General features: G+C 39.5%; 1 long non-coding RNA gene across 1 annotated transcript; it reads left to right on the top strand.

Moving 5' to 3' along the window:
* The first annotated feature begins 1449 nt into the window (after window positions 1–1449).
* On the top strand, window positions 1450–20594 carry LOC140848193 (uncharacterized). The gene is made up of 3 exons (XR_012128745.1): window positions 1450–1634; window positions 5867–5981; window positions 20373–20594. It is a non-coding gene; the product is annotated as an uncharacterized lncRNA (long non-coding RNA).
* The last annotated feature ends 3299 nt before the right edge of the window (window positions 20595–23893 follow it).

Here is a 23893-nt window from a genome sequence, read left to right as displayed (position 1 = left end):
TGTATTTTAAATGAGAATTTAGAGCTGATTAGGCAAACTAAGTATCAAGGCCTCTTGCTATCTAATTGGGTTGCCAAATTCATTTTGACATGTTGGTGTAGGAAATTCAGCCCACCAGGAGATCTCTTTCCAGAGTCTTAACCATATGGGAATGGCACATTAGCTCTGCTCTCATGCCCATCATAGTTCACCTAATGCGCCTCCTCTCTACAGCCCTGAAGCCCTCAGGACACGTGGGCCTGCCCACTACTCACAACGGTCTCTCTGCCCTGACACCTTCTTTGCCTCCAGGTCATCACTTTACTACTCCTGCCACAAAGGCAGCCATACTTGTTGGGCCAGTCGCTCATCCACACAAGGGTCACTTCTGGGTTTAGTTGCTTAACCTTTGTTTTGGTGTAGAGTTTAACCTCTTGCCTTGGAACAATGAATTGCCGCTGGATCTAAGATACAACAAAGGAAAGACACTGGAAGATCTCATTTATAATGTCCATCTTATCCCTGGTGTACAATTCTCTTTCATCTAGGACTTATGGGAACCAATGATTCTTTTAGAGCCCAGAGTGGTCATGGTGCAATGGACAGAGTTCAGCCCCTGTATTCTAGGCCCTGTGCTGTCATCGAACCATCTGTCTTCTGCCAGTTGATTAATGTTCCTGAGCTTTGGCTTTCCTACTGGTTAAGTGGGAATGTTAAAGGTATAAATCTAAATTTACAAAATGCCTTCTTCATAGTCTCTTATTAAATGGGGCAATTAACTTCAGTAGACGTATAAATAATGTAGCCTAGTTGAGTAAAAAGAAAACAAAGCTAGGCTGTAGTAGAGTGGAGTCTAATTACTTTAGACAATCACTTCTGGGCTTTAGTTTCATCATGTGTCAAATGAAAATAGTCTGCCTATGTCTATAAGAGATTTAAATGAAGCAAATTTAAAAAACAATTTAGTTTCTATGTAAATATAACATTATTAAATTTACCATATTTTTCTATAAAACCATCCTCAGAATCAATGCATGGCAACATTTTATCTGTTGAGCAAAATTAAAACTAGGTCCATGTAATACAGATTAAAGCCTCTGGGGTATATCCACTCACTTAATGAAGTCCACTGTAGAGTACAGAGTTTAACAGCACTATACTCCAATTGATTATTTAATGTCTGGTCAAATAAAGGATGGCCTGTGAAAGTAACAAGCAACATATTCAAACAGTGATGTGTGTCATATGCATGTGGAGTAGTGGCAGTGGTTGGGCAGTGGAGGAATTTTAAAACAATATTAAACCAACCAGAAATCTTTTTATTGTTACTATGTGTTGGTGATTATAAATCCTATCACTGCTAAGATCCTACCCCTTTAAGGCTAGACCAGAGTTTTCCCCCCACCCTCCCCCTTGTGATGTCAGCCTCTATGTTCAGGAATAGAAACAGAACTTCATTCCTGCAAGGAGAATCCACAGGCTACAGGATATACCCTCTCTTCACACATGCACACGCATGCACACACACACAGCACAGATACACACCATTGAGCAATACCCGTTTGACCTTCCTGACCTAGCATCTACAGGATTTTATAAGAGTTCTGACAGAAGCTAGTCTGCAAAACTTGGGACTCTGCCATGCTGTCTTGCAGGTAAATATGGAAAGATCAAATCTAGAGAAGCAAGTGTCTCCTGGAAATGTGAACAACCAGTTTTGACTGAATATGAAATTATATAAAACTGCTTTTATGTGGGTTACCATCTTTACCTATGACTTGCTCTTGCATCATATTTTAGTTTTGAAATTGCATCATATTTTAATTTCGAAATATTGCCTCTCATTCTCTCTAAGGAAATTTCTTTTTGACTCTCCATAGTTAAGCCAGCTAATGAATCATTTATAACAGATGAGTTCTAATTTTTATATGTAGATATAATTCCTATGTCTTTTTCAGTCACAGCTTATAGAATTTTTTTTTTTAACTGCTCTGGGGTTCTTTTAAATCATCAGAATCTGCAAAGTTCAACTGCAGAACTGAAAACTTGATTATAGAAAGTATTTAATGACTAGATATTTTTAAGTATTCTTTGAAAAGAATATTTGCATAGTTATTTGTATGCTTACTGGGGACTTCTTGGTTTTATTTCAGGTATTGTGTTTTTCAGTTTATTTCCATTTGTTCACTTATGTCTATCTTCCTTTAAATCTATAAATTGTGTGTAAGAGCTGTGTTAAGTACTTGTTTGCTAATTCCTGAACCTAGGTCACCACTAGGTCTATTCCTGTTGACTCCCACCCCCATCACCATTCTCTGTTTTGACTCCCACACATTTTGCTTTTCAAAGAAAAATACCTAGTTGTCGTCATCATTATTATTATTTTTTTAACCTTTTTTTATTTATTAAGGTATCATTGATATACAATCTTATGAAGATTTCACATGAGCAACATTGTGGTTACAACATTCACCCATATTATCAAATTCCCCCCGCGCCCCAATGCAGTCACTGTCCATCAGCGTAGTCAGATGCCACAGAGTCACTACTTGTTTTCTCCATGCTATACTGCCTTCCCCGTGATCCCCCCCTACATTATGTGTGCTTATCATAGTCATTATTTTTATTTTAAGCCAGACATTGGAAATGCTCCATTTTTGAAAGTTTGGATATTTTTCTTCCTGGAAGGAGAGATGAATTTTGTTATGGCAGAAAGTAATTGACTGTCAGATCTGCTACATCCCTTTGAAGCTTGTTTTTAAGTGGTGATAGTTAGGGTGAGGTCTAGTGCAGCTCTTAGTTCAAAGGCCAACTGTAGTCCGTGGATTCTTCCTGCAGGAATGAAGTTCGATCTCTGTTCCTGAACACAGAAACAGACATAACAAGGTGGGGCAGGTGGGGATCAGATTGGAGAGGGGACATTGGTGTGGAAAACAGAGAGTGGGAGGGATCTTCCAAAAGTCGAATGAGATTCCTTGTTGCTAGGAGTGGGGTAAGGTTTGTGGCTTTCAGAACTAGGTTCAACTTAGCTGACAGCTGGAGGCTTGCTGGCTCTCGGGGGAAAGCGCCCAGTGCTGCACAGGGCTCCTTGCTCAGTGCAGTTGAGCTCTAAGTCTCCCAGCCCTGTGGGAAGTGCACATCCTCCCATCAGTTCACAGCTGCCCAGTAGCTTTTTCCTGAGACCTCACTGAACTCCCCACCAGACATAAGTACTGTATTTGGCTGAAGACAAGAGGACCCTCGTGTAGGTTTCTGGCTCTCCTTCTCGGTCCAAGTCCCTCCTCTGGTACCCTAACAGTCAGGTCCCAGCAGCCACCCCCAAATCTGATCCTTACTCCTCAGCTGAGTTAAACTGCTCTGCTTGGACTTCCCCTCCCTGAACCCATCAGGACAGTGCCCTAGATAAAAGGACAGCCAGACACCATGGGGCTCCCTTACTGAGGGTTTTCTTCTTTTAGGAGTCACATTCCTGAGCTGTTTGCTGACCAATGTCTGAAAACAGTGACTTCATATATTATGCCCACTTCTGTATTTGTTTAAAGCATGAGTTTAGACCTGTCAGTACCAGAAGCAGACTAGTTTTCTTGCTTTTACTCCACTGTTTTAAATGTATTCATAATTTTTTCAATACTTTTTACTGATCTCTTAAAAAGTGTTATCAAAATATGTATTTCCATAATGTGTTCTATGAAAAATTAACATGATTCTGTGTTAAAATAGCTTGGGAAATGCATTTGTTTTGACAGCAGGATACCTCAGAACCATAAAAAGCTAATAGGGATTGTAAATTTTCAAGGGTCTATGTTATTTCAAATTCATGTGATCACAGAATCCATTTTTAACAGATTGTCTTAAAGGAGTATTAGACAATGGACCACTTTTGGAGTATGCTGCTCTGTAGTTGATATTTATTAATTTTATTAGAAACTTACATGCCTAGTTAAAAAGCAATCATAATTACAACTATCTTTAAAATTACTTTTTAGATGGAAAGTGAGCTAGGCTGCGTCTTTCTTCCTCTAATTACCCTTCCATCCAAAATTATTCCAGGAAGTCCTCAAGAAATATATGGAGATACATGTGTACATACACATAGATTCCCAATGGTAAGTTTGCAGTTGTGGCCTTTCAATATTTTATGTATTATGAAAACAGGAGAATTTTAAAGGGAGAAGTGAAATTATGCCTCATGAAAACATGTATTTTATTTTGACATTGTTTTCCCAAATGGAAAAGGCATTTTTTTCTAGACACTGTAAAATAAGGTCAGCATTTTTCATTCTGTGAAGTTATCTTATCATGCTGTTTGATAAATGAGGATGTCACAAAAGACAGGAATGATGAGCCTTCAGAAGGAGCAGCGACAGCTGTATGTCCTCTTTACCATTAATAATTATTATTGTATAATAATTATTATAATACATAAAAAGTTGTTGTAAGTATTTCTTACAGAGCAATCATCACCCTCCAGCAACACAGTCAACACATGCGCATGGCTGGCTGGAGGCAGCTCCCTGCCGCCGGGCGTCTAAGGACTGTGTGGAAATGGCAGAGAAGGAACAGACTCAGGGATGACTTACTGAGATTCGAGGCCCAGCGTGCAGTTTGGCCCTTCCACTGCCCTCTGCCAGGCAGCCCCTTTTTCTGGACCTCAGTTTCTCCTACAGGAAAATGAGTTTTTTGGAAGTGATGACCTCAGAGTTCCCTTCTAGCTCAGCCCTTCCATTCTACGGATCCCATTGAGTAGCACTACATTGACTAACAAGTGATAAGAATGTCATTTGTATAAAGCATTGCCTCTCTGACTGGGAGCAGGAGAGTTGTGTTTTGAAAAACAATGGAAAATGTGGCTGTTCAGCAATTTGTAGGTTCATTTTAGCTTTGTCCCTATAAAAAATTCTTACCCTCCAAGTTTGGCCTTCACAGCTTAAATAATTACCCTGATCACAATCATCATCTGTCAAAACTTCACATTTTAGTTCTTGTCAAGTGACAAAGGTGGTGGCTTTTCTCCTGAACTTTATTCTCTGTTAGTTTCCTACTGATAGTAGAGGATTATAAGGCAGGAGAGACTTTCTCCCCAAAGATACAAGGGACTTCTGCAGAGAACCAGAACAAAAGGTTTTTGAATTCCTAAATGAAACCAGGAGAAAAAAAAATAAGTCATTCTCATTTTAGTTGCTAACAAAGGGAGAGAAAGAAAAAAATCAGTTGCTGTGTTATTTCTCCATAAGCCAAACTCAGCACAAAGTGAAAAAGGATTTCCTGATATAGCTCTACAATATCTTTAATTGCATTATTGATTTAGATTATAGCTGAAGGGGGGAATCAAAGATCAAAGCCTTTGTTTTTCCTGGGGCTGCAACTGTATCTAATAATACATCTCTTGGTGAGAGCCTGGTGGGGTGCTCTGTGCTCTTATCCTGCCCAAGGGCTGGTCAACCCAGAGAGCTGTGGAGTGCAGCTCCTGGGGTTGTACTACCTGAGGCAGTGCATTCACCTGGAGCTGTGGAGAGCAGTACCAGGCATGGTCCACATAAGAGCCTGGGCCTCACAGGGGGAGATGCAGCAGGAGGGTTAGGCCTAAGGGTCAAGCCAAGTCTGCGCAGGGGAAAGGAGACAATGTCTAATGCAAGGAAGAGGAGGAACACAGTAGAAAATGAAACATGAGGCAGGTCAGGGCACATGGTATGTGAAGGAAACTGAGGAAGATGCAGGGGCCTGATGCCCATTTTTATATATTACTCTGACTCAGTAGCTATGGGGCTTAGGTGGGGCCACCCATCATTCCTTCCAACCCTTACCAGCCCACCTCTTTGCTTTAGAAAAGGAGGCAGAGATATGCTTTACCCTCACTTGGTGATTGTGTGCAACTTTCTCATTTCAGAACTTTCATAAAGGATAGTGGCTAGTCTCACAGACTTCAGCAAAGACTGCCACTCACCGTGTGATCTGGCGCAAGTGACTCAGTTCCTCCAACATTCAGTGTCCTCCTCTGTGAGGTAAGGATAATAAATTTCACAAAAGCAAACAAGGGGCGGTAAATAACTTTAATCCTAGGTGTTGATGAGAATTTAGTGAATGAAAGCAAGTAAAGCCCTTAGTACCTGGCGCCGCAAGGGTAAATGTTAGAACTACTAAGATTCCATTTTACTGCCCTCTAACTTTGCCTGCCTCCAGGTATTCCCAATAGCTGCTAGAATACAAGCTCCAAAAGGGCATGATGACATCCTGCAGGGCACTCCAGCCCAAGCAGAGTACCCAGCACACAGTGGGTGCTTCAGGAATGTTTGTTGAATGAATGAAAACTTGAATAAACAAATAAAAGATATCCTGTCTTGGTCTCTGTGACAAGAGTCATGCAGGTGCCAAATACTTGGACCCCCAGGGTGAAGGGCTCTGACCCTGCCCAGTCTGGCCAGGGACTGTAACACCTGCTTGAACATTCATAGTAAGTGGCTCTGATTATGTAGGCACATGTATTTGCTTTTTATTTCTGTCTCTAGCACTTTGGTCCAAGTCTTTTTTTATAGTGTGTGGGAGTATAGCATCTATCTCTTTTTGCTATTTTCATTTTCATAAAGATTTTTAAATTCATGGTACTGGGCCAGTAGAGTAGTTATATCACTTTGTCCTACCTCCCATGTAATTCTCCAAAGAGAGCAATTACAGCAGGCATTTCACTTCATCTGCTCTTCGACAATAGGTAGTGTATGTATCTATCATTATCCTGACACAAATTTTCCTCACTGAGATTCAGACACTTTTCCCATGGAAGGACTGACACATTTTAATATATCTTCTTGTGGGTCTCACTTCGTATGCAAGGAAAAGAGGGAAAAGATGGAAAAATAGAAGGAGACATGTTGGCAGTGGTGCAACTAGCAGTCTCAAGGGTTGAAGGCTGTGTTGGAGGAGGGAGATGTAAAGGATCACAGAGGAGTCAGAGAAATGAAGGGGTTGGGAAGGAAGGCAGTTGGTCACCAGCAAGCCCCCACACATGCTGTTCATACCTCTTATTATAGCCTGTGCCACATTTTCTGAAATGTTTCTTTTTTTTAAAGTTGTTTTCCGTCACCATGTTGTAAACTTGAGGATGTAGACCCTGTATTATTCTAAGAGTCTAACAGTCTTTGGCATATAGTAATTCTTAAACATTTTGAATGGGTGATTGCAAAAGTGGATGGATGGATGGATGACTAGAATAGACAGAGAAGGGAGAAGAGTGGAAGTTATTTAGTAGGAACTATCAGAGTATCTAAGACCCCTAGCACCTCCCAGAACTGCCCCCAGGTGCAGAGTCTACTTGAGTTTGTACTGAGGGAGTGTCTCTCCTGAGAAGGAAAGGATGGAGTGAGGCATAACTTTTCATCAAAAGGCCGAGTTCAGGGTGATAGAGAGAAAAGGCCAAATATATCAACTGGGAACCATAATCAACATCTTAATATGGGATTGGAGGCTACTTCTTAGAAAAAAAGTGGACAACAGTTCAGGATACTTACTGGAAAGAGATATTGCTATCTCATTAGACATCATGTGTCTATCTTGGGAGGGCTTATGAAGGTCCTGGCTCTTTTTTACAGAGTTAGGTATGAGGGAGACACTCTGATTCCCAGAACCCTCCTTCCAATTCATCCCAGGGGTGTGGGGAGGCACCACATTTCATAGTACATTCATCCCAGTCCTGAGGCTGAGCATGGTTTTGGCAAGAGTACAGAAGTCACCCACCTTAGATTATGGGATCGAGGAGATGTGCAGAATAGTCTTGACTGGCCAGATGGAGCACAAAGTGGTGAGAACAAGGTGGACAAAAATAATAAAGGAGAGAGGCTGGAGTTGCAAACCATAAAACCACAGGGTTGATTACATGTATTGATTTGAAAGACTTGGGGTCATAGTCCTCCAGGTTTAGCAGATGCAAGAGCTCTTGTGTATCATTCCCCATCCTAGATTCCTTGCTGGCACTTTCCCTATTCTTTAGGGCAAGGGAGAGTATCTTCAATGTCTTCTTAAATATTCTCAGGCTACTCCAGGAATTCTCTTATTATTGAGGAGGTGGTGGTTCTTGGCATAGGGAATTTGGGGGCAGAATCAATACTTATTTTGAAAAAGGGTGCCTGTATAGAGTATCAGGATGTGTTACTGTAGGCAGCAACTGTCGTGTCTGGGTTGATTGGCCAGTCCTATTATTCGCAATATTCTTGGACCTCATTGATGACTTCAGGTTGTCCTTGGCCTAGGAGAAGTATGGATGGGCAAGATAGTATGAGTGTAAAGTCCAAGCTTGGAGAACACTTTCTAAAAAAAGAAGTTAAATCAAAGGGGTGTAGTCAGAGATCAGATAACTAGACATTCTGTGAAAATAAATCTTTTTGATAAAGGGAGTATGATGGGTAAAAGCTAGGGATGGGGTGTTAGTACTAACAAAATATGTCACTTTGGTGAGAGCATTTAACATTATTAAGAGAGATTCTTGGCCACCAGGAAACAGAGTACCTAAAATAGACCTTTTTGATAGTATCCCAGGATGTTTGAGATGAGGAATATATAGGTCTTTAGAACTCCCAGGACTGTCTTAATCTAAAAGTAACTATTCCAAATACTTGTGAGTTTTTGAATATGCCTATGCAAGCTACCAAAAAAACTCAAGATCATGTTTAGGGACTTTAATGGGCTTTGGCATCTTGACATGTTGGTACTTTTACTCGAAGCCATTGAGAACTGGAGCTCTACAAGAAGGGCTGCCCTCCAGAAAGTAATTTTGGTGACCTGCAGCAACTGTCAGCAATGCTCTGGTGAAGCAGGAGGGATGGGAGAAGAAATACGCAGCCCTTCTTTTTTCCCCTTCTCTCTCCTGCTAGTACCTTCCACCACACAAGCAGAAGCCAGTCTGTAAGGGAGCTTAGGTTTGCAGTCAGAGCTTCCCAGGTCATGTGGCAGGGAAGATAACACAGAGAATAAGTACAGAGGTGGCACTGGAAAGTGTAAATAACAATAGAGCTTCCATTTCAAGAGGTAGCTAGATTGACTGGGGTAGGTAAGGAATGACCAAGACATAATTCAGTTGTATAAACAATGGATATACATACTGTGGAAGGACAACAACATGTATCCTGAATTGTCATAAAGAGCTGACAAGATAGAGAGCTGATGGTCTGTGTCAGTAAAGGTCAATTTTTCAGGTTCAAGTGCAGCAACAAGTGCTGTCCTGCCAACCTGTTGGTAATTAAAAACATAAGCTTTGGACTTGAAAATATGAAGATGAAGTCTGAATTTTACCTCAGTAGAGCTCTTTCTTATAGCTAGGCCATTGGGAGAATTAGTTAATTATACTTGAAAGGTATGGAGGATGGAGTCTTTAATACGGCTTCATGACTGAATAGGGGTGTGGTTAGGCCTAACGGGTAACTCTTCTTGGAGAAGGAGAAGCACACAGTGGTTGGTTTTGACCTTAAACCAGTGGTACTGTTAGGCAGGAAAACAGATATGAGTGTTGTGGAGAGAGAAAAGGGTCAGGAAAGTCCACTAGAAGGGACACAAAAGAGTTAACCAGTTAAACATAAAAAGCTCAGAAGGCCAGGAGCAACTTGTCCTAGAGTTTAAATACTCCCCAGATAAAGAAAAGTATCTCAGCATAGCCTATGTTTTCACTGCGTCAATTAGAACATACCATTGTAAGATTTACTTTAGCCTGCTCAAAGGCACAGCTTATTCAGGAAGAATTCTATCTTAAAGCGAAGACTGCATTTTAATCAAATGGATGGTGGCTCTGCCCTTGGAGGCAGGGCACACAGTCTCGACTGATGTGCTTCCAGACAGAAGCTGATATCCTGGAAAGGAATTAAAGCAGTAAATTTCTTGTGTTAGGTTAAATAAAGAAACTTAATGTCTTATCAAAGATGAACATTCTGGGACCATTTGTCCTGAAAATCCTCAACCGCCTATAAAACCCCAAACTCTAAACCCTTAGGTGTGCTCCTCTCTCTGAGGTCACCCACACTTTCTAAGTGCATGACTTTAATAAAACTTTTACTCTGCTTCACCACTGTGTCTCTGCCCTTCAATTCTTTGTTGCAGCAAGGACGAGAACTGAGGAAAATAAACAATGCCCCTCCAATAGTACCAGACAGCACTAAGTTAGGAGGTAGGAGGCTCAGGGGCAAGACCCAATACATCAAGGTAAGGAGGTGAAAGGCATTCAGTCTATGACAGAAATGTTGATTTTTAATTCCAGAATCTGAGATGGTGTTCCAGGAACAAAACTTTCACCATGAGAAAAATACCAGTGATGTTTTCAGGGCATCTGACATGGAAATGACTGTCATGAAGGAGGAAGTTTGTTATACTCATAGATCCCTAGGAACAAGAGGAACAGAGTCTCTTGGAAAGGGGCCACATGGAGAACCACCAGGGTCAGTTAGGATGCAGAGGGAGTGATGGGAAATGTGGGCAGGAGACTTTGTTGTGGTTTCTGTGGGAAGAAATGGGTGAATTATGGCAAGCAGGTTTAAGATTAGCTAGTCTGAATAATTTCAGTGAGCTCGGGGCTTAGGTGCTGTTTTCTATTACCTGGCTGTGATAGTTAATTTCAACATGGCTGGGCCATTATGCCCAGATATTTGGTCAAACACTATTCTAGATGTTTCTTGAAGGTAGTTTTTGGGTGAAATTAATGTTTCCATCACTAGATTTTGAGTAAAGCAGATGATCTTCCATAATGTGGGTGGGTCTAATCAAATCAGTTGTGGCTTGAAGAGCACAAAGACTGACCTCCCCTGAACAGGAAGGAATCCTTCCAGAAGACTGCTTTTGGACTCAAACAGCACTTCTTTCCTGAATCTCCAGCCTGGCAGCCTGCCCTGATGATTTAGGATTTGCCAAGCCTCCATAATTATATGAGCCAATTCCTTAAAATAAAATAAATCTCTCTCTCTTTCAACACACATATCTCCATTGGTTCTGTTTCTGGAGTTTCCTGAATACTTCACTGGACTTGGGATGATTAGAGTAGATGGGTAGTGTGACCAGAAGTGTGAGAGCTTAATAAAGGAGGTGGTTGGAAATGTGAGTTCTTGATTGACTGCTTTTTGTTCAGAAAGTATGGGTGTGAGTTGTTGACTCTCTCTAGGAATTGGCTAACCCTGGGAGAAGCAGTCTTCCCGATGTCAGCAAGACCTCAGATGTTAAAGCACTAAAACATAGAAAATAAGGATATATGGTTAATACAAGTGAGAAAGAAGGTAGCTATGGGAACTGATGGAACAGACTGGGAGCCATGCATATCTCCAAACAAAATGTTTCAGTAGCTGTGACTGAGAAGCTTCTATGATGTGCAAAGACAGGCAAGGCTCTTGCTGTCAATGCTCTTACACTAGAATGAATTCCTGAGGGTGAGCAGTAGGCACTTTCAAGTGTAAAGACCTCTAAAAGGCTGGCAAAGAAAAATAATGTGCCTCACCATGGGTCAAGGCTGGTAACTGAAGTAGAAGCAGGCTTGGCCAGGGAATCTAAGCCCTTATGAACCTGACCATTTATTTAGAACAGACACATTCTTATTTTTTTAGGTACCTTCATTATTTATTTATTTATTTATTTTATTTTGTTATCATTAATCTACAATTACATGAAGAACCTTATGTTTACTAGGTTCCCCCCTTCACCAAGTACCCCCTCCCCACACCCCATTACAGTCACTGTCCATCAGCGTAGTAAGATGCTGTAGAATCACTACTTGTCTTCTCTGTGTTGCACAGCCCTCCCCATGCGCCCCCTACATTATACACACTAATCGTAATACCCCCTTTCTTTTTCCCTGCCCTTACCCCTCCCTTCCCACCTATCCTCCCCAGTCCCTTTACCTTTGGTAACTGTTAGTCCATTCTTGGGTTCTGTGATTCTGCTGCTGTTTTGTTCCTTCAGTTTTTCTTTGTTCTTATACTCCACATATGAGTGAAATCATTTGGTATTTGTCTTTCTCCACCTGGCTTATTTCACTAAGCATAATACCCTCTAGCTCCATCCATGTTGTTGTGAATGGTAGGATTTGTTTTGTTCTTATGGCTGAATAATATTCCATTGTGTATATGTACCACATCTTCTTTATCCATTCATCTACTAATGGACACTTAGGTTGCTTCCATTTCTTGGCTATTGTAAATAGTGCAGCGATAAACATAGGGGTGCATCTGTCTTTTTCAAACTGGGCTGCTGCATTCTTAGGGTAAATTCCTAGAAGTGAAATTCCTGGGTCAAATGGTATGTCTATTTTGAGCATTTTGAGGAACCTCCATACTGCTTTCCACAATGGTTGAACTAATTTACATTCCTACCAGCAGTGTAGGAGGGTTCCCCTTTCTCCACAACCTCACCAACATTTCTTGTTGTTTGTCTTTTGGATGGTGGCGATCCTTACTGGTGTGAGGTGATATCTCATTGTGGTTTTAATTTGCATTTCTCTGATGACTAGTGATGTGGAGCATCTTTCCATGTGTCTATTGACCATCTGAATTTCTTCTTTGGAGAACTGTCTGTTCAGCTCCTCTGCCCATTTTTTAATTGGATTATTTGCTTTTTGTTTGTTGAGGTGTGTGAGCTCTTTATATATTTTGGATGTCAAGCCTTTATCAGATCTGTCATTTATGAATATATTCTCCCATACTGTAGGGTACCTTTTTGTCCTTTGCTGTATAGAAGCTTTTCAGCTTGATATAGTCCCACTTGTTCATTTTTGCTTTTGTTTCCTTTGCCCGGGGAGATAAGTTCATGAAGAAGTTGCTTATGTTTATGTCCAAGAGATTTTTGCCTATGTTTTCTTCTAAGAGTTTTATGGTTTCATGACTTACATTCAGGTCTTTGATCCATTTCAAATTTACTTTTGTGTGTGGGGTTAGACAGTGATCCAGTTTCATTCTCTTATATGTAGCTGTCCAGTTTTACCAGCATCATCTGTTGAAGAGGCTGTTATTTCCTCATTGTATGTCCATGGCTCCTTTATCGTATATTAATTGACCATATATGTTTGGGTTAATGGTATTAAGCATTCTTTAGTGACCCTCAGCACTATGCTCATCCACACCAAGCCTGACTTCTTTCAAATGAGCAGAGGAACTCAGCACCAACGGGACTGTTGTAGTAACATTTATGAGAAGTGTTGCCAGATTTTGTAACCCCAGGAGGAGTGAGCCAGGTAGGTTGGGAGGCTGTGCCAGGGATTAGGGAAGTGAGAACTAGAATGGCACTGCCTTTCAACTGATCTATAGGTCATATAGTCCAGCTTTCATACTGTTTTGTCTATTGCCTTGTGGCAGAGGTGTCAGCTTACCAAATTAATTTCCTCTGGCAATTAATTTTTCTGGGCAGAGTTTGACCACATTACTCAGACTCTTTAACAGATAAGTGTGTCCATATGACTGAATAGAATGTGAACACAAGTGGTGGGTATCATTTCTTGGCAAAGGCTTTAAAGAAACAGGAACACCTCCTCCATGCCCTTTGCCCTTTATGGCTAACTGGGATGGCAACCTCCAGGGTAACCTTGTAAATCACAAGTTGAAGTTGGCAGATGCATTGTGAGCATGGTCGCCTGATGACTGTATGGAGGAAAGCTGACCTGCAGACCGGGAACATCTGCTTTGGACTATTATATGAACAAGAAACAAACTCCTGTTTCAGAGCCATTGTTTACATTAGGTCCATTTAAAAATGATATACGGGTAAATGAAAATTATTTCTCCATTGATAAAGGGCAAAGAGACCATTTTCTTAGGATTCCTTAGAGACATAATCATTCTGAGGTTTTGCTTTAACCTTTGGAATGAAGATGAATCTCACTAGGCATTATTCCCAGTCTCTAGTTTTTATATTATAGAGATATCTCCAAGGTCATGAGCCAAAGAACCTCTGTTTATGTACCAAGGAGCTTTTGTAATTAGCTCGGTGGCCTCGCACAGGATCAACACAGACTGTCACAAGCTTTAGCTGCTTTGTCTCTGAAGGAGATAAAAGAAGTTTTAGTTGCTCTTTCTACCACTTTATTGTACAAATCTGAGTGAAATTCTGCCCAGACTTGGTAGTCATTTTTTCTACCTTATGCTTATGTAAATCTGTTAATGCTTACTTGGGAATAAATTGTATTCTCTTTCTCTCCCTCTTTCTCTCCTATATTGGTATAGAAGGGCGTTTTGTTGGAAAGATAGGATTATTTCTCCAACACTAACCAGAAATTGATTCCAGAAGTGGGACTTTCCTATAACAAAATCCTGAAATGTTTGGGTTTGGGTCAGTGTTCAGGCATCTTCTGGGAAGGGAACAGATATTAGAGGCAGGAAAGACAAACCATGTTACATGGTGAAAACCTTTGGTAATATTGTCTCCTCGAGTAACCTGGAGCCAGAACAAGTGTCTTCTAAATCTTTTTAGGGAAATAGGTTAGAAAAAGCCAGAATGTTTGTGTGTGTATTTTGTGTATTAGTGCATTTAGCAAGGTATTATAAAGAAATGTGTATGGAAGGATTGTCTGTTTTGAAAAGACAAATAAAAAGTGATAGGAATTCAGGTATTTGGGTCTGAAAAGCCCACTGCTTCTGGACTCCAAACAGTAAGAAATATAAAGGCTGTGAGCAGAGAGGTTTGTAAGAACCGATAGACTTAATGAAGAAGCTCAGTCCTGCAACACAGATCACATGAGGGGTGTCCCCTTCCTGCCCAGGCTTACTGCTTTAGATCTGCTTCAGGATAATATTAGTTTGACAGAGCTCAGCATAGGTGTGAGAAAATTGAGAAATACAGCCAGCAGGAGCACTGGACATTGGGTATGGTCATTGGCACATGAATTGACAGGCAATGAACAGATCAGAAAGAAGCCTACTATTTTTGAGGAAAACGCATTGCTAAAAAAAAACTGTATGTCTTGCCTTAAACACTCTTGACTTTAGAAATCTTTAAGCCTATAATTTCCCTGAGGGCTGAGCTGGGGGTCATAGAAAACAACCGACTAGGGAATTGTTCCTCCTGGAAACCAGCTCTAAGTTTCTTACGAACTTCCTTCACTACAGAACAAGAGTTCTTCCCAAGACCCACCTATCAGCACCTCAGCCTTGCCATGGATGACTGCCTCCTAAGTCGGCCTTATTTCCTTTTCCCAAAAGGGAGCTTTATTTGGATTCTCCCTCCAGGTCGCTCTCTGTATAGGGGGCTTGGGGTGGGATGGCAGGGACTTACCTTTTCTATATTTCCAACCACAGGTGCTATCCCAGAATGGACAGAAAGGGCCACAGATCACCAAGATATCCTGGCCTTAGGCAGGTGAGATGGGACTTAAGATTGTGTCCCTTTGAGTGAAAGTAAATGGAACTTTGGGGAACAGGTGGGGAAAGATTTCAGGAAGCTTTGCTCTATGTCATCTCATTCAATTATTTTTCTCTTTTTCAAGTCTTTAGCAACCAGAATATTTCTCAAAACTTTCAGAGACAGATTTGTTTTTTATTTTTCCCCAAACACAGATAGGCTTTAAGCTGGAGAAAATTTGAGATAGACTAGGTCATACACACATCATATTTATTTGACTAAATAAACACAGCGTAGGAAAGACAACACTGTAAAGTGGTCTTTACAAATAGGCATTATGCTTTAATTTCGAGGGTAACTTGTGTATTTGCCCCATTTTCTACTTCCATGAAGGAGTCCAGTTTACTCAATATATATACACTGGTTGTTATTGCTTATCTTTAACACCAGGGTATTTATGTCATGAGCTGCAAAGCTAAAGAAAGCTACAGTGTCCTCATAGAAAATGCATGCTTTTCTTCTTCCATTATGGAGATGGGGTAATCCACAGTTGCACTGGCTTAATCACTCGTGCACCTGGCAATCAATCACTCTTCTGGAGATTGCATCTCATTTGGCATCAGCACAAAAAGGACTCTTGCCAAGTAGAAACAGGGGCAGAAAATGCAATTTCAGTTTCTGAGAGTGACTGAATATAGATTATGCCAAATCTTTGCCTGGTGTCCCTGGATATGAAACATGTATAGAAAAGTTGCTGAATGTGTGGCTCATGCTTCCTTCTAAATGAAACCGTCATACATTTTTCATTACACAATTTATCCACAGCAAGAACATGGGACACAAAACTAGAGAGCTATGTTCCCTGGAGGAGGTATAACACAATAGGAGAGGTATACTCCAAGTAGATAGATCAGCGACAAGAACTTCCTACTGAATGCTCCCACCCACGTATGAGAGTTTTCTTAAAGTAGAAATGCTCACTGTAAGTTTAACCCTCTCTTCCTCCATTTAATCCATCGCCTGCCTACCTCATTTTCTTCCCTCTCCTAAAGAGGCCATTTAACCCGTGGCCCATTTAATGCCTTAATCCTTCCTGGAATCACAAAATCACAGACTGCTGGCATAGGAAAACTCCATGAGCAATTTTGCCTCATTCCTTTGTTTTGAGAATGGAAAACTATGCCCAAGAATGGTGGCGATCTATCTAGGTTCAAACAGCTAGTAAGTATCAGACTCAGCATTAGAACTCTAGGCTCCCACCTCCTGGTCCAGAGCTTTTCTCTTATTTATAGACACTTTTCCATTTACATTCAGAAATCCACTGATAGACACTTATCAAGTGAATCCAGTAAGTATTAAAACACAATTCTAAATTTTAACGCTGCTGAAAAGACACAGAAGAGGCAACTTCAATGCTCAGTTTGAAGAGAAAAAAATAGCACTCCTTGGATTCTTTTATGAATTGCATCCTTTATACTCATACATCATCCTCAAACAAAGATTTGTTGCTTGATAATCTGGAGTGAGATGTATTGGCTTGTCAGAAGAAGGAATTTATCCTGGAGACAAGGAAGTTAGCAATTGCAGAGCTACACATAAAGGACAGTTGTATGAAGACTGTTAAGGTTGATAATTATTCAGTTAGTTAACTCATTCTCCACTCATTTCATGTGCATATATTTAGTGCCTGTGATGTTTACAAAATACTGTGCTAAGGTTCATGGGGAACACAAACTTAAGTAAGGCCACATCTGCCTTAATGAGCTAACTTCTAGTCTACTAAGAAGTAAGTAATGGACATTAAACAGGATATTTTGATCTGGTACTTGGGGAGAAAAACTCAGATGTTACTGGAGAAGTTTAGCTGTCACATTTTCTCTGTATCCATTTTTCAAAATAGTTTTATTGAGGTATGATTGACAGACAATAAGCCACATGTACTTAAGTTTAACCCTACATTTTGACATAGGTGTGGGCATCCATGAATATATCACCACAGTCAAGATGATGAAATATTCACAACCTTGCAAACTTTGCTGATGCCTTCAGTAATTCCTGCATCTCACTCCTCCTTGAACCCATTCTCCAATCCCCAGGAATACACTGACTTTTTTCTGTCACTATAAATAAGTTGCAGTTTCTATGATTTTATATAAATGGAACCATCACACTCTTTTTTTTAATGGGTTTTTGTCTTTCAGCATAATTATTTTCAGATCCACCTACATTGCTGTATGTGTGAACAGTTTACTCCTTTTTATTACTAAGTAACATCCCACTAAATAAAACAATATAATATTCATACATACCTATTTGTTTTTCCATTCATCTATTATTGGAAATTTGCATTGTTTCCAATTTTTGGCTATTACAAGTAAAGCTATGACATTCATGTGCAAGTCTTTATGTGAACAAATGCTTTTGTTTATCTTGAGTAAATACCAGGGGCTGAAATTGCTGGATCATATGATAGGTAGATGTTTAACTCTTTAAGAAACTACCAAACTGTTTTCCAGAATGGCTGTACCATTTTGCATTTTCACCTGCAATATATGAGAGTTCCAGTTGCTCCACATCCTGGCCAACACTTGGTATGGTTAGTTTTTTTAAGTAAGTTCAGCCTTTCTGAAAGTATTCTTATATGCCCATTTATACCCACTGAATGATAGAAAGGCTGGTGGCCTCTTTGGAAAAAACCTTGAATTCTCTCTACCATCTGCATTGAGACATACATGCCATACACTACAGAAGGACAAAATGTACCACTGGAAAACAGTTACCATAAGGGAAAAGAGAAGGTATCACAGGAACCAGACTTAGCAACAGTCAGAGAACATGGCCGCCCAGGGAATTGTGTGTTGGTGAGAACAGAACTCATCTTGCTCCCATTTTGTTGACCTTATGCATATGCACAGGGGAGAGAGTTATTACATCTATAAAGCCTGAAGCACTTGAAGTGTGAAGATAAACTTGTTAAGGGTCTCTTCTCTGCCCAAATATCACACACAAGGCATGTTGCCCTTTTCAGTTCATGCGGGTGAGAGCGAGGATCTCTGTGGTTGAGCTATTGCCATCCCACCGATACTGCTGTGGTAGGTTCCCAGCTCCAGCAGGTCCTATATGATGGTAGTGGTATGGGTGCGTGCAGAATCCCAGCTCCTTGGGACACCACTGAGGAATTGCTGGACTCAGACTGATTGAGGGGATGATTTTTAATTAAGAAGTGATTATGCAAATATGAGAAAAGCCTTGAAGATCATTGAGAAAGGGCAGTGATTTTTCTGGTTATATTTCTGAAAAATCAAGAAGAGGGTAAGAGTCATTGATATTTGGTAGAATAAACGGGACTAAATTTATACTCACTGTTTGCTGAAGCCTGAGACATTCAGGTAATATACAATAGCCATGAAGCCAGGCAGAATTAAAAAAGGTCTTAGCAGAAGGATACTGATAGCAGTCATTTATTGAGAACTTAATGACATGTCAGGTAGGATACAGAACTCATTTAATCTTTTAAGAACAGGGCTTTTATATTATGGGTTTCAACCCCCTCACCACCACCCCCAAAAAAGCTAAAGTGTGCTCATAGAAATTATGCTTTTCTTTTTAAACTATGGGGATGTAGTAATACACAGATATATTCACTTTATCATGTCTGTGCCTGTGAATTGCTGTCAAAATTCTATTTTATAGGTGAAGAAACTGAGACACAATGAGTTTACGTGTATTGCCCAAGGTTATGTAGCTAAGATGTGGCAGAGCCAACAATGGAATCAAGTTGGTGTGACTCCAGAGGCAGTGTTCTTAACCACTCTGCAGGTTAAGAAATGCAAAATGTTTCTGAATTAAGAGAAATGTAACACTATTTTTTACTGAGGGAATAAGAAAGGCTTCATATAAGATACAGTATTTTAAATCATATATTTGCATAATTATAAGAGTAGAGAATTGGGATTTGTAAAGGTGAGGATGAGATAGACAGCATTTCTGTCTCCTATTAAATTATGCCAATGATTTTATATAGCTTTGTTCACTCTGATATGACCATGATTACAATGGGTGCATATATTCAATATCACTGGACTGTCTTACTACAGATACATATTTTTGTAATTAACTTTTGTGTAATATAACACACATTTTAGTTTTATCCTCCTGTTTCTGATCACTAGGAGTCCCATTTCTTCTAATATAGCCTGGTGAGGGAAAGTCTGATAGCAGATAGAACTACCTGAGCTTGTCCAATTTTAGGCTCTGCAATTTTTAGCTCAGAGGCCTTGGACAAGTTACACTCTTGTCAGAACTGTGAGGAGTCTGAGATTTTACCTACTTGTAAGTTAACAAGTTTTCTGCCACAGTTTCTTAGATCCTGGCCTAAGATGTGAGACTCATGAGTCAAAGGACTTTATGTCTCATGGCAACAGCAGTTACTCAGTGTCAGATTTTGTGCCCATTCCCTGAGCCCAATTCTTATAGGGTAATGAGAAGGGGACAAGAGATGCTTGCATGTGCTGTGAGGTGTGTTATAGGAGAGAAGTCTCTAGTACAGGGAACCCAAATCTTTTACAATGGGCAGTAGGCCTGATGTGGCTTTGCCCTGAAAAGACATGTTATCTTTATTATACTGGACAAAAACCAAACCTGCCTTTTGCACTGAGGGAGACGCTATCTCTATTTTCCAAACCCGTTTTCTATACAAACATCCTTGAAAGACAGTCTAGAAAGTGAGTGTCTCTACTCACAAGATGGACAGAAACATGAGAGACCCACGGAGAATCATCTCCCAATACCTCTATGTGCATAGTTTATTCATACATGAAAGGCAGATAATTATAAATCTTCAGGGGGTTGCTGTGAGAATTCAATGAAATTATATTTGAAAAGCACTTAGAAGGATATCTGCCACATTTCAAGCATTCAGTAAATGACAGTTCTTGTTGCTATTATTTATTATTCTATTATTATTATCTCCTGCCCCCAAAAGAAAGAAAACTTGAACAGAATCTCATTTAACTGCAAGAAGTCTTGCAAAGAATTGCTGGGGTTTGTCTATTATCTTCTATTTCAAACTCCTGCTCAATTCTCTGTTACTTCGATGTCTCTTTCAGATTCTTCAGCCTTCTCTGCCATCTTTTGCTCACAAAATGTGTCCACAGTCCCCTCTCCTTCGCTCTCCAAAGAACAAGAAATGGAAAGGTCTTCTGAGTAACCAATTTCCACTGAAGGTTTGGCTAGAATGATTCTTTCAATATTAGTTATTGCAATTCTAAAATTCTTTAGCTGTGTCTTTCAACAAAGGATCACTTCCTCTCATACCGTTCCTGCCCTACCTCCTCATCACTAGTAGGAAAGCTTTCCTGTCTTTTATTTTGTTCTGCAGACTAATTTACTGCCCATTTCTCCCAAGACTAGCCTGGGCCTTCTTTGTAACTGAAGATCCATTAATCATTAATGTGTTTTTCATAAATGAAAGAGCATTTCCGCACACACACACCCCAAGTCCTATAGTTTCCCTAGAATGTAGAAGTGGTTGACATTAAATTTTTTAAAATTATTTTTCTTTCTATCTCCCAAAGAAACCACTTAGAATTGGTACTAATTTTTAAAACAATCTGTGGGACTGTTCAACATGATCAGTCTCAGTCTTTTACATAAAAAAATCCAGAATACAGAAGATTTAATTGATTTGTTCAAGAAAAACAGCAAATTTATGGTTGAATCATCGTAAAACAATATCTAGATGGTCCATGTTTAGCATTTTAACTTTTAAAATTAAATTAAGGTACAAAATTTCCAGTTCCATATTTCAGGAAATCTAAACAAGACAGAAAAATGTCTTCCCTTTTTCTTCTCCTCTTATAGCATACTTGAAGGTAAAACTAGTACTATTTGGGAATTAAAGAAGTAAACAATAGTCCTTAGAGGTGAGGTACTTCTTTGCTATTACTGTTTAATTACAACCAACAGAATAATTGTGGTCAATTATTACTCACTAGTACAATATTTAAGTTTAATAAAATACAATATCCATTATTCTTAACAATGGAATGCTTTCTTCTTTACCTTCCTGTAAAAGATGCTGCTAATGATTAAATGGAGGAATTTATTTTGGCATATTAGAGTCAGTTGACTTTCTTCATACACATTTTCACACTGCCTTCCCTTTTGAATATTTAAATGAATAATTAAAATTTTTCCTCCTCAAAATCAGTCAAAATGAAGATTTTATATCAGCATTTTCATGAAATTTGCTTTGATGATTAATTCAATGTGAAGTTAGTCAACACTTAATTTTGAGTTCAGAAAATACAAACCATTATTCCAATACCTGAGTTAGGTGAACAATGATAGTCAAGCACAACAAAATCCTGTTTAGCTAAACTTATCTAATAGGAACTGTCAAGTAAGTTTTCACTTTGTTTGTTCCTTTTGGAAATCAGAAGAGGGAAAGAGGGAATATTACCAGGTGACATAGAATAAAACAGCTTTAACCTTTAACCTTTGTTCTGAGAAATTCAGGCCTTCCTTAACTAGTGGCTTTTTTTTTATACTTTGGTATTTTTAGGAGACCATGAATAGTCTCATGGGTGCCATATTCCAAAATGGACAATCCTAATTTACCTAATCTAACATTTCTAATAGGAAGAAAAATCACATTTTCCACGTTTCTTTTTCTAATAGGCAGCTGAAAATCACACCAAGGCCTCACAGAGACACCTAACACAATCATTTGGCAATAAAAGTAGCGGAAAGATAGACATCTACAGCTATTACACTTGACAGCCAAACAGTTTGGGAATCCACTGGAACTTCTTAGCGAACTTATTATATCTTTAATAGTTAATCATAGGCCTCTGTAACATTTACCTCAATGAGATTATTTAATTGTAACTTAACTATTTCTCTATAGGATTTAGGAAGTTTTCAATTCACACATAAACACATACATAGAGACAAACAGGCACATGAATGTGCACACACACACGTACATGCACCATGGAACAACTAAAACAAATACAGATTCAAGGATGCGAACCCAGGCAGAAGAGGGGCACCAAGAAGCATTGAAGCCCTGGGGCGGTGGTGGAGGTGGTAATGGCCGTGCGCTGATGGTGGTGGTCACTGTAATTTTCTGGGTATCTGTGTTGCTGGTCATGACGCTAGGAATTTTATTTGCAGTGGGGCTTGCTACATTTGAATATGAACATTAATTAAGCTCTAAGACTCTTGCAACCAAGTCATGCCTATTACCTAAGGTGAACATAATTTAGGAATAGGAAAACAAAGTTAGAATTTGTAGCCAGAAACAAACTGCCTATATGTGGTTCAAATACCACATACTGTCAAGTATCTTGCTGAGTTCTCATTGAGTCTTGAGAAGGTATTTCTTCATTGGCTGTTTGCTCCTAGGGTCAATTACAAAAGCTTTAATTAAAAAAAAAATTGATGCAAGTCTCACTGCGGAGTGTGTCACTGAAGTTCCTTATGCTGTCACAACAGAAGTCAGTCTACTTAGAGCACTTTTTAATGGATACATTTTACAGTGCTTTGAAACAGAACAAAAGTAGAAGGTGTGTCACAAATGTGCTTGGTTTTTATAAATGTCATGTTTTATCCAAGACCCAGACAAATTCCAGTTGAACATTTTGGGCTGCAATAATCACTTTACACAACTAGGTTTGGTGGGGCAATTTAGGTGATTTGTAATAACATAGAAAGTACATCTGATGTACAGCCTAAGGATGGACAAACCTCCTAACATGTCTATTTTGGAAAGTACTTAAGAGGAAAAAGAGTTCTTTCTCTTTCTCCTTGTTGTATTCAAATCCAAATCCAATAGCTCTTGGCTAGTTTATTTTAATTAGAGCTAGCAAAAAAGAAAAAAATTTGAACTCCAGATTTCAGTTTAATCAATAAATTCTGCTTTTTCTACCTAAAATTTCTTGTTTGGAGTTTTATTAAAAACCAAGCAAAGGGAATGTAATTAATTATACAATTTTTCTATGGTTGTGCAATAATCTAAAGTGAAACATGTATGAAACAGAGACAAAACCAGAACATTTTCAGGTAATGTTATCAGGATTAGTTTTGGGTGCATATAAAAGGAAAACGAAGAAAGCATCTACTTGAGCTCTCAGGATGTATTCTTCTGATATAAGAGAAGGTAGAGTAGGTCCTCCAATGTTGACATGAATGCTCCAAAAAATAATTAGAAACTCAAGTTCCTTCTCTCTCTCTGCATGTGGCTTTCATCATCTAAGTCATTCATGGTCCAGAACAACTAGCCATGTCTGTAACTCTCATAACAGAAAGAGAACCAGAATGAGAGAAGGGTGCACCTTCCAGCTGTGTTAACTCTCTTTACTGGAAATACCACAAAATGATTCCAGGGCAATTCTTCTGTTATCTCGTTGTTCAAAGCATGGTTACATAGCTACACACAGCATTCGGGAAGGCTGGGAAATACAAGTTTTAGATGGGCATATTACCAATTTAAATTAAAGTGGGTTCCTTTATTGAGAAAGAGGTAGAGAAAGGTTTTTGGGTAGGCAATCAGCCACTGTATGATAATCATAATCTGAGATATAGATGACCATCTATAGCTCTGCTTCCTCCCCCTGAATTTATT

This window comes from Manis javanica, chromosome 3, assembly GCF_040802235.1.
Source record: "Manis javanica isolate MJ-LG chromosome 3, MJ_LKY, whole genome shotgun sequence".
Classification (NCBI taxonomy): Eukaryota; Metazoa; Chordata; class Mammalia; order Pholidota; family Manidae; genus Manis; species Manis javanica.
Note: the sequence above shows the minus strand (reverse complement) of the source record. Positions and strands in the feature narration are given on the sequence as shown.